This window comes from Colobus angolensis, unplaced genomic scaffold (assembly GCF_000951035.1).
Source record: "Colobus angolensis palliatus isolate OR3802 unplaced genomic scaffold, Cang.pa_1.0 Scaffold367, whole genome shotgun sequence".
In the NCBI taxonomy this organism is placed as follows: domain Eukaryota; kingdom Metazoa; phylum Chordata; class Mammalia; order Primates; family Cercopithecidae; genus Colobus; species Colobus angolensis.
This window is the reverse complement of record NW_012117010.1, coordinates 6,168-21,958: the sequence shown is the minus strand read 5'-3', so window position 1 is coordinate 21,958 and position 15,791 is coordinate 6,168.

Below are 15,791 nucleotides of genomic sequence, written 5' to 3'. Positions count from 1 at the left end.
GGGGGGCGGGGGACCGCGGGCGGAATCGCCCGGTGCCAGCGGCCCCGGCAGCCCCCCGACTTACCCGATCGCAGCTCCGAGAGGCCTTTCCTCTCACAAGACATGTTTATGGGTCACTTCAGGGCCACCGACGGGACACCCCGCCGCCGAGGGGAAGCGGGGACGGTGCCGCCGCCTGCCCTATAGCTGTCAGTGTGTGTTCACGAGCCGAGCCTCGGCTCCACCATTCAAGCAACGGCGGCGGAGGCGGAGGAGGAGGAGGAGGAAACAACAACTCTCAGGCAGCGGCTACGGCCGTGGCGGCCTCCGCCGCGGATCCCTCCGCCGCAGAAAGGAGTCCGCCGCCTTCGCGGCCCCGGACTCGGCCCCAGCCCCGGCCCTGGCCCGCGCACCCACCCCCCGGTGCTAAAAAAGGAGTGCCTCCGACCCTTCGTCCCTAGCGCTCCGCACCCGGCACGGCGCGACCCCCACCCGCTTCTCCCCGCAGGGCGTGCGATTTATTTATTTATTTCCAGTCGGAGAAGATGTCGGAGCCCAAGCCGCCGGTTGGCTGGAAGGCGCTTTCTCTGTGGAGGCCGATAGTGGCAGGGAGGGGGCCGGGGACGGCTCCGCGGAGGGATCTGACGCACACGGAGCCGCAGCACAGGCTCTATTCAGCGGCGCTGGCTGGAGCTGAGATGGAAGTTAGTTTCCATGTAGCAGAAATAGGAAACAAATGAAGCAAAACTGCCCAAAGAGGGGAAATGCCCCAAGGATGGGTCTCACTCACGCGCGTACACAGACACACACGCAGAGAGCACTCACGCTGGGCAAGCTCGGGATCGCGCTACCCTGCCCGAGTTGAATGATAGTGTTTGCTTTCTGTCTCTTGCCATGTGCATGTGTATAAATGCTGCGGATTGGCATCTGTGTAAGTCTTGTCCTGCGTTATTTCTGCAGCCTGTGCAAGTGTTGTGTAATTTATTGGAGTGCTGTATATTGCAATAGAGGTTTGGGCTGCTTTTTGTTAAGCACTTGCGTTTTGCAGACCCGTTATTTGCTGAAGCCACCTCTGCATATTTCTTTTATTACTGCCATTGCCTTTGGCGTACGTTTTTTAAATGTTTTTTATTGTTAAACGGGCAAAGCGAACTCTTGATTTGTACTTCAGATACTCTTTTTCCTTATTACAAAAAAGGCTAGTGATGGCTAATTAGGTATTTGGAATTAAAGAACCTTAAAGCTTTTTTAAGTGTTTACGAGAAGGGAGAATGTAAACCTGAGGGAAAGGAGAGGACGCTAATATTTATCTCTAACTAATCTGGAGGTAATTTACTGACAGATCGATAACCTACCGAAGGATATTGAAAGAGTATACTACAGTTTAGCCAAGGTGAATAGTGATTAAATAATTTAAATAATCTGTATCTTGCAGTTGACTTCGTCATGCTAATTAATGGCTTCTAATTTGAGATGTAAACCATTTCTGTTTACAGTTAATCACGGGAAGACTTCTTGAAAACTGACGAAAAGAGAAAAAAATCATCTTTCATAAATTAGTATGTAATTACCGGTTTTATATGCTAAATCATACATCTGTGTTTTGCTGATGAGGATAAGGGCCTTGTTTTTTAAAAAACGAATATGGGTGAAATTAATGGAAACAATGGAAAAAGCCATTTGTTAGAAAACAAGGACACCAAATGATATGTATCTCCAGATGATTTAAGCACTTTCCAAAAAGACTCGAGAGTTCAATATTTTTTAAGGATTGCATTTTAAAGGGAATTTGGATAGTCGTTCTTTTGTTAACATTTAACAAAAGATTATCCTTAAAAATGTTAGATAATAAACTGCATTTTATGGGTCTGGTTTAAAAAGGTTATTTGTGGGGAAAAGACCAACAAGCTGTATTGTGGTTTTCTAGATTGTTTCCTCAAGCCTTGTAACCTCCTAGCTCCTTACATTCCTAGTGGGAAATAGTTGCTGCAAATGCCTTGGGCTGCACTGCAAGCCCGAGTGTGCTGCACCGGTGTGATGCCCCACACTAAAACGTCCAGAAATCATCATACATGTGAGGAAGAAGAAATAAAGCCTCAAACCCTTTGGAATAATAGGATATAAAACTGCCTTTTGTAACTGAATCTTAAAAAAGGAAGGTTACCATGACTTGTCCTATTGCAGCCTGGTTATCAAAATAACTTTTTTTTTTAATATGGCTATTCTCAAATACTGAAAATATTTGCATCATTAAAGACACTTAATTCTATTCTATTATAGGTAAAGTAGCCTGTTTCTAGGTGGTTAGGCTTGAAAAGATAGACTGAAAAGATAGGATATTTTGTATGCCTTTTTGCAATTGTATTTACTTTTAAGACCGATGCTGTTTACAAAAGTATTCTTCAAATAATTGTAATATTTTACATGATCATGAAGTTCTTCAAATAAACAGATTTTAGAAACTACAAATTATAGTGGGATTTTCTGGTTTTGAAGGTTTGAAATGTGTGATTCTTACTAATAGATGTTTTATCCTTGTGATTGAAAATAAACCAAATTATGACATGGAATATAATATTACTCTGGGTAAAGTTTGCCATATATATCTTGTGTGTGTTATGTAAACACAGAAAACTACCAGCATGAATATCTCATATATTCTTTTCATTTAGAAGCCACAAAAGCTTTCACCTAAGTATGCTACTAGTACTTAGCTCCTTAAAAAATTTTGAGAAAATCCCCCTCTAAGTTTTCCAAACATGATGTTCTTGTCATTTTGATTGACTTTTGACAGTGTTTATATTTCTTTTTCAAATGTCCAATATGGATAATAGTAACCTTCCCTTTGAACTATTGTCTGTTTTAAGAAAATATACATTACCTGCTAAAAATTAAAACTTCTCTTCAGCCAAATAAACTATTTGTATTAAACAGTGGATATTAAATTGAATTTTACCAAGTCGTTTAAATGTAACAGATACTCCAAATAGCCCTTTTAATTTCCTTAAACATAAAAAAAAAATGAATTCTAGCATTGACAGTTAACTATAAGATTTATTAAGTTGTTTATTTTACTTATTGATGCACAAAGTCTGTACACAGCAAATAGAAAGAAAAGTCTTATTTGGAAGTTCTAGATTTTAGTTCCCAAAGCAATGACCCTTGCAATTTTTTGTTCAGCCAACTCTTTTGCATATAAGGGTAGTTCAGATTCCATCTATATCCTTTCCTGTTTGTTTAACATTTTTATGAGTTCCAAAAATAAAATATCCCTTTAAAACGATCTCCATGCAGTTTAAATAACAAGGTTAACAAATAATAGTAAAAGTTGGAAAGCCAAGAGCTAATGTTTTTACATAATATAGTCTCTCTAGGAGAAATAGAAACTTTTCTTGAAATATAAAAGTTTATGTGAAATTCATCACTTTTCACTTGGCATCATGTGAAACAAAATAAACATTTAACAAAAATTTTGTCTTGATTTTGTAAGCTATTATTCCAATAAAAAAATCAAATGCTATCATTTCAGTTCTTTTGGGAACAAGATGGGATGGTATTTATAAGTACAAAAATTATACATTTATGAAATTTACTCTCCAGTAGTATGGTGAATAATACATAACTCAAAAAATCTCTATGAATACAACTTTTAAATTTCATGTTAAATCTTGTTTTTGTTTCGATGTTATGTTTCTTCTATAGCAGAAGCTTTATCCTGTGAAATATAGAAATGTAAAAGTAGAAAACACTGTTCTCTCAAAAATACTTAAAAAAAATACTCATCAGCCCCAAGAACAGAGTACAACTGTCAAGGATCTTATTTAACAAGCCACACTCCTCCTTGTGGCTTGCTCCCCAATATTGTATGTTTCTGTCCATGCTTGTCTGACTTTCTCTCTCCCTTACACACACACACACACACACACACACACACACACTTCTTTCTTCATAAAGCATGAATATTTATCAGATTTAAAGCACATGAACAGATATACTATTTGGCTGCTACAAAAAGAATAGAGATAACCAACTTAAGTGAGTCGTTTCATTATTTAACAATGTTTTTGTTATTTAACATTAACAATTCTCCCTTACATCTCACTGAGGAATCTTTTTACTTAAATTAGAGCACGTTTCCTTTTAATGTGTAACAAATATTAGCTAGTCCTCAACAATCATGTTATCCCTTATGTATTTAAATGTTAGTAATTCACTCAATCTTTTTTCTCCAAGTTAGATAATTCTAGTAGTTTATATTTTTATGTCTTAATTTGCACAAAAAATACACATCTTCATGGGTTTATTTATATAGTTTTTTTAAATGATCGCTTCATGAGTTTAACAGTACAATTACAAAGATTAAAGGAGAAAAACAATTTTAGAACATATTCCCCTAAGATTTGGAGCAACACAGTGGATGAAGCAGAAAAAGCTGTTCCAGATGGCAGGAAACATAAAGGAGAAGTCTGTAGGCATGTTCTATCATAGGAAGATGTCTGATGGACTGGGAGTGGGCTGGGTTGAATAGAGAACAGTGAAAGAAGAGAAGGTAAAGTGGGGGGAGGGGAGGAGAGAATGGGTGCAGAGGCTCTGGTAGTACACTATTATCTATGCGATGTTAAGATAGCATTTCAGAAAAACAGTTACATGGTCACTTGCCTTTATATATGCCTAAAACCATAAACTTCAGGAATCCCAAAGAAAAAGGATTTTAGTTATAGAAAAGGAAGGGAAAGTTTTATCTGACAAATAGTGAGGAATCTCTACAGAATAAAAATAATGGATATCAAGGACACCAAAATAGACATTACTGATGATAAAGAAGAACAGGTGTTTGAAAGAGTAAGGACTGAACAGTCAGAGCACCCACAAGTCTGACTTGAGACTCATATATAAGTTCTAATTCAAAATTAAGAATAAAGCCAACTTTGATTTAACTGACTTTAACCAAAATACTCTATTTTCTGAATTCCTATAAGAGACCTAGTTATACAATCTAATTTGTATATTATTTTTGTTTTTCTTCATATATGGGGATGTGTGTGTACTTGGCAAAGGTCCCCCTGACTTATGCCTCTGTTGCTTTATTCTCTTTCACAGATATTCTCATACATGTTTATTGAAACAATGACTAGCTGACTATTACAAAAAAAATTAGTTCTATCATAGTTAAAAATTTAAAATAATATTGATACCAAGTAGATCTTTCAACCAAGTTGTGTGTGCTAAAATTTAAGAAAAGCTTATAATTTGATTTTGAGATTACACCTACAATTCTTGTTGCACTAACAACTAACAATTTTCATGTTTACACTTGAGTGCCTAAAAATACAGGTGCAGATGAAATGTCTGGAGTGGATTTTTAAATGCTCATCAAAATTTACCAACTGATAATGATTTATAGACAAACTACGATAGCCTTTAAATAGAATATTTTCGTAAGAATATATGTGGTATTTCCCCTTAACAGGTATCAGAAGTAATGCCTCTAAGACATCATTAGCAAAAATCTTTCTTAAAAATGTTAAGTGGCATCATGTGAGAAGGAAGAAATATATTGTCTTTTTGTCTTATTATAGTTTGTACATGTTACACTTTACACTTGTTTTTGTAATTCAGTGTTTTGGGCTTTTTGGTAAGTACATGTGTAAGAATTCCATCTTTCCCTGATATTCCTGCATTTTCAGTTTTTTCCGTGTCTCCATGAAAGTTTCCTTCTTTTCCATCAGTGAAATGTTAGTTTCCAATGGTAAACCAAATATGGAAGATAAGATATGTAATTATTTGGAGAAACAATTTCCATGTTTTATTTCCAGTTTGGATATATTCTAAGAACTCTAAAAATATAAAGATGAATCTATTATTTCCTCTTATAGTTGGGACTGTCACACATTAAAATCTTCAACATCTCTTATTTTCAGCTGTCCTGGTTATTATGCAAAAGACTAAAACAATTTAAATAATTGGCGTCAAAAGGAGGATAAAACATGTAGCCTGCCTCCCTGCCTTCCTTCCTTTCTTCCTACTTTGCTTCCCTGCTTCCCCCTCCCTGCTTTCTTTCCTCTATTTTTCCATAAGGAAAGAAATGAAGTGATAAGTAGCAAATATTTGCTGTTTGTGCAGTATGTATTTGCATTTTTGAGTTGCCAAATTTTTCTTATTTCAACATTTTTGCCGAAGTCCAGGTAAATGTGGCCTTTTCATTCAGATGTCAGATTTTACTGAGTTAGAGGAATTACTAAATTTTAAAAAAAGTTTTTGCATTTTTCACAGTCTAATTTATAAAGTTTTCAGGACTTACATAAACTTAAACCTCTCTATGGTTAATATTGCTTAACTTCACTTCTTTGAGATATTTAGATATCTTGTTTCATTTTCATTTTTAGGTACAGATCCTATCATACCTTAAAAAAATTTAAATCAGTTTGTGTTGAACACACAATGTCAAATTTCTGTGGCACAATAGTGAAGATATTTTTCCCTAAAACCTATTAACAAGCATTCTTCTATTAGAATAATAATTACAAAGGTAATTTCCTCTATTAATCACCCAACTTTTTTCCTGTTATTATTTTATCATCTTTTCCCTTTTTACTACTCATAATATTTTAATAGAAAATTTTTTAATGATAGAAAAGATGAAAAAAATAAGAACTTCTGTCACAAGTTCTGGTGTTCTGCATTGCTGTGAAGCTGTGTTTCTTTTTTCCTGGGCAAAATTATTTGAGTTGACATTAAAAACCCAAAGTCAACCTCTAACATCTGTCCCTTGCCCTCATATGTCATTCCTACTACTATAGTATCCTTATTGCATCATTATTCCTTTCTGTCTATGAGTCAGCTGAAGAACCATCATTTAAACACTTAAATTTGATCCTCATTATGTACTTTGTTTCAACACACGGAGATGCCCAGCTTACTAGAGGCCGATAATCTGAAGCAGCAGTGACCCCTCTAACCGAAACATCTGGAAAACAAAGGTTTCATAGTCTGGCTAGTCTCCAGAAATTATCAGTTATTAAAATCTGACTTTGTTTAACAGCAATAACTCAATTTATTGAATGGATTGTGAGAGATACGAATCAATGGCTATATATACCATTCGAATTGAACTACAAAGAATTCACATTTTTGAAACAGAAACAATGAGTATTTATTTCATATAGACTATGTTTCTGTATCTTAACCTAATTGCTTTTATTATGAAATGTATATATTTTACAATGCTAGCCGGAATAAAGTCTACCAAGTTATTTTTAGCAACTGCAAAACAGCATCCTAAAATTTTGTGAAATAATTGCTTGAGTGTGATAGACTCATGCATTTTTTATCAAAACACTTTTTGAGTGAGGGTATGATTTTCATATTTTAAAATTAACAGTTAATTTATAACAGATTATTTTTATTTATACAATATTATTAACCATAGAGAGGTTTGAATCAAGTCCTCTAGCCACAAGTAGATTGAAACTTACAAACTAGAGTCACAAGTTGTATTGACTTCAAAAATTTTTTAGTGTGCAGATATTTTCCTTTTAGCTTTTTTAGATTACAAACATGTTGTCATTCATTAAAAGTTTAGCGTTTTTTTCCCTAACATGATTTATACTTCAACACAGTAATATTTGGAGTCTAGAAATCAAGTCATTAACTTTGGAACAATGTTTCAAACCTTTTTATTATGGAAAAATTGTCAAACATTCAAAAAAGTAAAGAGAATGGAAGGATAACCCCCAGGTTTCCAATTCCCAGTGTTCACAATTATCCACATTTCGACATTCTGGTTTTATCTATCCTCCCCAACCTTTCTTGCTTGAATATTTTAAAGTAAATCTCATCATTATCCTTGTAAATAATTTGTTGTGCAGTCCAGAAGCAAATTCTTGACTAAATCCTTTTATTCATTGATTGACTCATTTATTTACTATCTCATATATTAAACATTTGTTGAGCTACCATATTCCAGACACTGGATTAAGCCCTGAGAATTGATTAGCCAGGCAATGTCATTAGGATCCTTATTAAGAAGTTCTGTGATGATTGGAAATGTAAACTGCTAACAAATATCATTCAACTGCTTAAACCCCATCCATGATGCTTCATGAGTCCTGGGCAGTCCTTAGTATGATATGTGAGATCCTTTATGATCTCCCCACCTCGGACACGCCACACTCAATTTTATCCACCAGAGCATAATCGCTTTAAATTCCTTCTGTATGGAAATATTTAGTTTTCCAGATATGTCTCCTTTATTTTTTTGCACATACTGGCCTCTCTATAATCTTCATCTCCAAACCAGGCTGATTCCCATGTGGTTTTTCAAGAGACAGCCCATTCTTTGCCTCTTTGGGAAACCTTATCCTGTGTCTTTCCTCCCAGCAAACAAACCACTAGGTGTTCATCCTTTGTGCTTCCAAAGAATCTTCTGTATATATCTACAGTGGTATAACATTCAGATAGTTTATTGTTTTATAGTGCTCTTACTCACTAAACTAAGAGGTCTTTTTAAGAATAGTTCCTGAACATTAGATTTCTGTATGCCCATTATGTGGCGCAATTCAGAATATACAACAGGTATTTAATAAATTCAGTGGGTTTTTTCCTTGGAATGTGTTGGTTAAATAAATAAACTATGGTCATTTCTGGAGGTATTTTAGGGTGGTGCCTAATGATGATTCCAGTTTGCCATAATTTCACAAGATTAACAAAATCCTGTGGAACCACTGGTAGTTTTCCCATTGAAGGGAAAGAAACAAAGTATGTGTTTTTTTTTTAAAAGAAACACCAGATTATCATGTGACATTTCCATATTGGCTCTCTTTTCGGTCTTCATGACAGCATTATTTGAATATAAAATTAAGGGATGATTTGATCACTAAAATAAGGTCACAGAATACAAAATAATATCCCAAAAAGAAGGCCTAACTTAATGAACAGCAATTCCATTTTTACCCCTTCACATTTCCACTTGAAACTTGATATGGTTTGGCTGTGTCCTCATCCAAATCTCATTTGAATTGTAGCTCCCATAATTCCCATGTGTCGTGGGAGGGAAAAAGTGGGACATAATTGAATCATGAGGGCAGGTCTTCCCTGCGCTGTTCTCATGATAGTGAATAAGTCTCAAAAGATCTGATGATTTTATGAATGGAAGTTCCCCCACACAACAGCTCTCTTGCCTGCTGCCATGTAAGACATGTCTTGCTTCCCCTTCGCCTTCCACCATGACTGTGAGGCCTCCCCAGTCATGTGGAACTGGGAGTCAATTAAACCTATTTTCTTTATAAATTACCCAGTCTCACATATGTCTTTATTAGCAGTGTGAGAACAGATTAATACACCACTTAACTTTAATATGTCGTTTTTAGCACATTTTTCTTGCCTATCTTTTATCTCCGTCTTACATCTTATGCTCTCAAGAATCAGAGGGAAACAAGCATGCATGTAAATAGGGTATCTAATAAATAGCTTGGTGCATCAGCAAGGCTCCGCTAGCAAGTGAAAAAGAGAGTCTGGGCCATTACTCCCATAATTGTGGCAATTCCACACATAGGATCACAGAATTTTAGAGCTGGAACGTACCCTGCAGATTATCTAGTCCAAATTGCCTTTCAAAGAGGTTAAATGATTTGTCCAAACTCACACTCTCTTTTCAAATTTCAGTCAGCCCTGAAATCTTTTTGAGATTATTGGTGAAAGGGCAGGATAGCTGAATAGCCAAAAGAGAATAATTTAGCATGGAGGAGTCAACATGATTTCGCATGAGAAATGATGTTTGTAGATTTCACTAGAGTTGTTTCAGGGGATAAATAAGCATAACTAAGGAGATTTGGAGATAAAGTTTATATTTAAACTTTGAAAAAGCTTTATGAAAGTTCCTATATCAGAGACTACTTAGACAATCCCCATAAGAAATTGAGTTGGAGAGAAATAGGGAGAAATTTTAGTAGTTAACAATATAGACAGAGAAGAATCAAGTCCTAATTCTGTCTCTTGCTGAGTGGCCTTGGGAAACTTATTTCACCTTGCTTAACATCATTTTTCCACAAATAATATAATAGGAATTTTACTTAACTCATAGGACTGCTGTGAGGATTGAATTAGATAATAATATTAATAAAAGCTACCACATATTGAATATTTAGTAGGATACCTAGTACTATGGGATATGCCAGACATTGTTAACTACTTAATAAATATTACCTAATTTAATCTTTATAAGGCCCATATAAGGAAGGCAGTGTTACCTTCCCCACTTTAAAGATGAAAGAGACTGAGGCAAAGAATGATAAAACAGCTTATCCTAAGTCATGAATTAGTGATTAATAAAGTCAGGAATAAAACCTAGGAAGGCTGCTCCAGAGCCTTCACTCTTAGCCAGTCAATCTCCCGACTCCTATGCTGTTAATATGTATAAACCCTTTTCCATGCACAGAACTAGGTACACAATAAGGGCTTAATAAATGTTGGATAATACTATTTTTATACTTTCTCATGTGGACAAAGAAAGGGATGCCTAATATTAACTAAAGGCCTACTCTAAGCATAAAATATTCTCTTTACAACTAACCTGGAAGGCACAGAGATGCCCAGGGAGGTTCCATGGCTCAACCACAGTCAGAAGCCAGTAAGGACAGAACCAGGATTCAGAAGACATTGGTCTTAGTCCAAAGCCCAGGGTCTTATTACTGCATTCCAACCTGAATTCTTATTTGGATCAATACTTTTATTTGTTCTTCCTCTTCTACCAAAAATGTGCTTAGATGTATTAGTATGTATCTGCATAAGATATAAGGCACATATATGTACATTATCAATGTTTTATTTGACCTACATGTGAGCAAAATTTAGTAAAGAGAAAATAAAGAGTAACAAGGGAAGAATTTAGCCAGTTTCTGAAGAATAAGCAGCTAATGTCCCCAGAGTCTACACTGGAACCAGTCAATTTTCATGTTTTAGAATATGATGGGGCATACAAATACATGTTAACATGTATTGATTTTCAGTTGACAATATGTTTTTCTCAGGAGAAAAGAGCCAAGCCAATGATGTCAAGTGGCAGGATGCAAGATGAGTTGCTAGACAAGGCATTTTTTGAGTCATTTAGATTAGTCCCTGTGAAACATTGTCCTAAAAAGTTTCTATGCCAAAACCTAATACAAAGTACCAAAAAGAAGAGTACTGGAAGCATAAAATATTATCTCATGGTACTGTACATCACCATTAAATGTATTTTGAAGTTCTAGTCACCACACTTCAAGGAATACATAAGGCTTGAAACCATATAGAGAAAGATAATTAAAATATTGTAAAGATGAAAAGTCGACCGCTGGAAAATGGACTAAATATGTTAATATCTTTGAAAACTGAGAAGGGATGTAGTAAAGTCAGGATGAAAATGGATAGGACAAACACAAAGTTATTCATCAAAATCTAGAATTCTAGAACCAGCAAGTACCTTGTTGCTGTCCTTGTTAACCTCTGAATAGTTCATAATGTATCTCCTGGAAGTAAGAGTATTTTCCACAGGATCACCATATATTATCACAGTTAGGATATTTAACATTAATACTATTACCTAACTTATCCACATCCAAGTTTCTCCACTGTCCCAATGAGGTCCTTTATTGCCCTTTTTTCATTTCTTCTTTCCTCTTCTCTCCCTCTCTCCTTCTTTCCTTTTTCTCTCCCTCCTTCTTTCCTCCTTTTTTCCTCTTTCCTTCTTCCCTTCCTTTTTTCCTCCTTCCTCCCTCTTTCCCTCCATCTTTCCTTTCTTCTTTTCTCCTTCTTTCCCTCCCTTTCTCCCTCCTTGCATCCTTTCTTATTTTATTCCTTCCTTCCTTCCTCCCTCCCTTCCTTCCTTTTTCTTTCCTTCTTCCCTTCCTCCCTCCGTCTCTTTTTCCTTCTTGTCTCTTTGCTTCTTCCTTACTTCCTCCCTTCCTCCTTGCTCTCTCCTTCTTTCTTCCTCTTTCCTTCCTTTCTTCTTCCTTTCTTCCTTTCTTATTTCTTTCTCTTCTTTTCTCCTTTCTTCTTCCTTTCTCCTCCTTTCTCCTTCCTTTCATCCTCCTTCCTCCTTCCTTTCTTCCTCCTTCCTCCTTCCTTTCTTCCTCCTTCCTTCCTCTCTTCTTTCCTTTCTTCTTTCCTTCCTCCCTTCTTCCCTCCCTCTCTTCTTACCTCTTCCCTTCCATTCTTTCCTTCCTTTCCTCCTTTCCTTCCTTCCTTCCTTCCCTCCCTCCCTTCCTCCTTCCTTCTTTCCTTCCTTTCTTCCTTCTTTCTTTCCTTCCTTCCGTCCTTCCCTCCCTCCTTTATTCTTTCCTTCCTTCCTTCCTTCATTCCTCCTTCATTCTTCCCTCCTTCCCTCCTTCATTCCCCTCTTCATTCCCTCCTTTATTCCTTCCTTCCCTCCATCCTTTTTTTGACCCAGGGTCAGGTATATCAAGTTGCATTTATGTGATATAATGCTCTATTTTCACTTCATCTGGAACAGTTGTCCAGAATTTTCCATCTCTGATGGCATCCTTAGTTTTTCAGAGTCCAGGAAAAGTCTTTTGCAGAACATTTCTCAGTTTGAATTTCGCTAATGGTTTCTTCATGATTATATTAAATTTGAAGATTTTTGGCAAGAATAAATACTACATAGTTAATGTTGTATCCTGTGAACACTTCTTAAAGACTAGAAGAGAAGAGATTTAGAACTGTTAAAGTCTAACTGTATCCCAGAGTATTTGTTATTTCCAAGAGCAAAGAAAGTAATATCATTGGTTCAAATGGTTTAAAATAAAAGGGCTTAATCTATAACACTTAAATCTGTTAAGAAATTGATGAATGTTTCAGAATAACTTTTCAACTTTTTGCAGGTGACATTATGTGGCCTAGTATGCCTTTCCACAGATATCTCTTGACATTACTCTCAGGAACAGAAAATTGACTTTGTTGTACTACCTTGACTAAAAATGGCATTTTCTAATGTCTCTCTCTCTCTCTCATCACAAAGGCAAATCTCAGTCGGTTAGACATTTGCAACATCGATTCTAAATGCTCTTTCAGGGTACATTTGAAGAGATGCAAAAATCTATGAGAGAAAAATATTTGTATATTAATACTGTCTAACCCTATAAGTTACTGACATCCTCAGTGATCTTGAGTGCATAGTTCTTTCACTTAACAACTCAAAGTTGGGAGAAGATATAGATGTACCAAATATACAGAGAATTACTAATTTTTCCAGAATTTCCAAACTGAAATTTATTCATGTTAGTGTTTCATGAAAATATGGTATGATAAAATTAACAAGGATTTGGGATGCAAAAAGAATTTGAACCCTAACACTGCTACTTCTCAGCTGCTTGCCTGTAATCAAGTCATTTAACTCTTTAAGTTGTATTTTCCACATCTGTAAAATGGAAGCGATAACATCTACCTTCCAGTGTTCTTATAAAATTGATAAATTTTTATAAAGTGTCAGTTTTATGTAATTATTGCTGTAATTATTAACAAGACAAAAATCTTTGATTTTACTCGAGAAAAGAATGGTCCATCTGGATAATCAAACCACGTATTTTGTATAAATTAACCAGTTGTTTAATCATATTTACTTACTAACTTTTTGTCCAAATAAGAAGTGCCAGACAAAATGTCCAAGTCGTTTGTTCTACTTGATACCAAGTTCCCATCCTTGAATTGGGTGAGATAACCCAGTACGCATATAATAAATTTCCCATTTGCTTAAGATAGATCACGTTTGGTTTCTGCTACCTGTAAGCAGAAGGAATATAGCTTACACTACCACTTAAAATCTGGTTAGTTATGCTACCATAATTAACACCAAAAATGGTCACAGTGGCTAACAATTCTTTCAACAATCCGCTTCATTTTTCATTATAATTGTCACACCAGAAGGTGGGTGTATTAGTCCATTCTCATGCTGCTATAAGGACATACCCAAGATTGGGTGATTTATAAAGGAAAGAGGTTTAATTGACTCACAGTTCAGCATGGCTGGGGAGGCCTCAGGAAGCTTACAATCATGGTGGAAGAAGATGCAAACACATTTTTCTTCACATGGTGGCAGGAGAGCAAAGCGCCTGGAGAAGGAGGGGGTGGGGAAGTCCCTCATAAAACCATTGAATCTCATGAGAGCTCACTCACTATCACAAGAACAGAATGGAAGAACCACCCTCGTGATCTAATCACCTCCCACGAGCTCCCTCCTCAAACACATGGGTATTATAATTCAGATTACAATTCAAGATGAGATCTGGGTGTGGACACAGGGCCAGATCGTATCAGTGGGGTACGCTTAGGGCTTTACATGATCTGATGTAGTTTTCAAGCTTCTTTCCAAACCACTCTCCCACTTGGATTTATCTACTCTAGTTATACTAGAATTTCTCTGTTTTAAATTAAGGTATAATAGACATAAAGTTTTATGGTATTTTACAAAATACCATATTTTGTAAAATTTTAAGGGTATGATTTGCTGAATCTTTATCAATGTATACTTCCATGTAATCAGTCACCACCCAAATCAAAATACAGCAAATTTACATCATCTATAGAGTTTCATCAGTACTCTTCCCAAGGTAAGCATTATTCTGAATTTCATCATTATAGATTGGTTTTGCCTGTTCTTGATTTTTATGTAAACCAATCACACAGTATGGTATCCTTTTGTGCCTGACTTCTTTTCCTAAACATACCATTCTGAGATTCATCTATGTTATTGCATGTATCCATAGATTTTTATTGCTGTGCAGTATTCCATTATATGAATCAACCATAATTTGTTTATGTCTTTGTCTGTAGAGAGACATCTGATTTGTTTCCAGTTTGTGGCTACCATGAATAAGATGGCTATTATCATTAGCCATAATTATTTAAATGGTATTTTTGTAAGTATCTTCATGGACATAGGTACTCTTTCCTCTTGGGTCTATGCATAGCAATGGAATTTATGAATTAGAGACTAGGAATTTTTCAGTTTCAGTAGATAATCCCAAATATTTTCAAAGTGATGTTACAATTTTACCCTGCTGCCAGCATTTTACAAGAGTTCCAATTGTTCTACATTCTTGTCAACATTCAATATTTTAGGTCTTTAATTTTAGCAATTCTGGTGGATGGGTAGTGGGTTTCATTGTGGATCCAATTTGCTTTTCTCTAGTGAGAAATTGATGAGCCAATTCTAAATTTGTGCAAAAGTACAAAGACCTAGAGTAGTCAAGAAGGCAATGAAGAATAAGATGAATGTTGCAAGACTTACACTACCAGATTTGAAGACTGAACATAAAGCTACCCTCATGAAGACAATGTGGAACAGAGAGTTCAGAAAATAAACCTACACATATTCGGTTACTTGATTTTCAATAATGGTGCCAACTATTCAATGCAATGGAGTTCTCCACAATAAATGGTGTTGGGGCAACTGCTCCTCTATATCAAAAAAAATTAATAATTTTAAATGGGTTATTAATGCTTGATGTGGTGGTGCACGCTGTAGTCACAGCTACTCAGGAGGCTAAGGCAGGAGGATCACTTAAGGCCAGGAGTTCAAGTCCAACCTGAGCAACATAGTGAGATCCTCCTCAAAAGAAAAGAAAAGAAAGAAAGAAAGAAAGAAAGAAAGAAAGAAAGAAAGAAAGAAAGAAAGAAAGAAAGAAAGAAAGAAAGAAAGGAAGGAAGGAAGAAAGGAAAGAAAGAAAGAAAGAAAGAAAGAAAGAAAGAAAGAAAGAAAGAAAGGAAGGAAGGAAGGAAGGAAGGAAGAAAGAAAGAAAGAAAGAAAGAAAGAAAGAAAGAAAGAAAGAAAGAAAGAA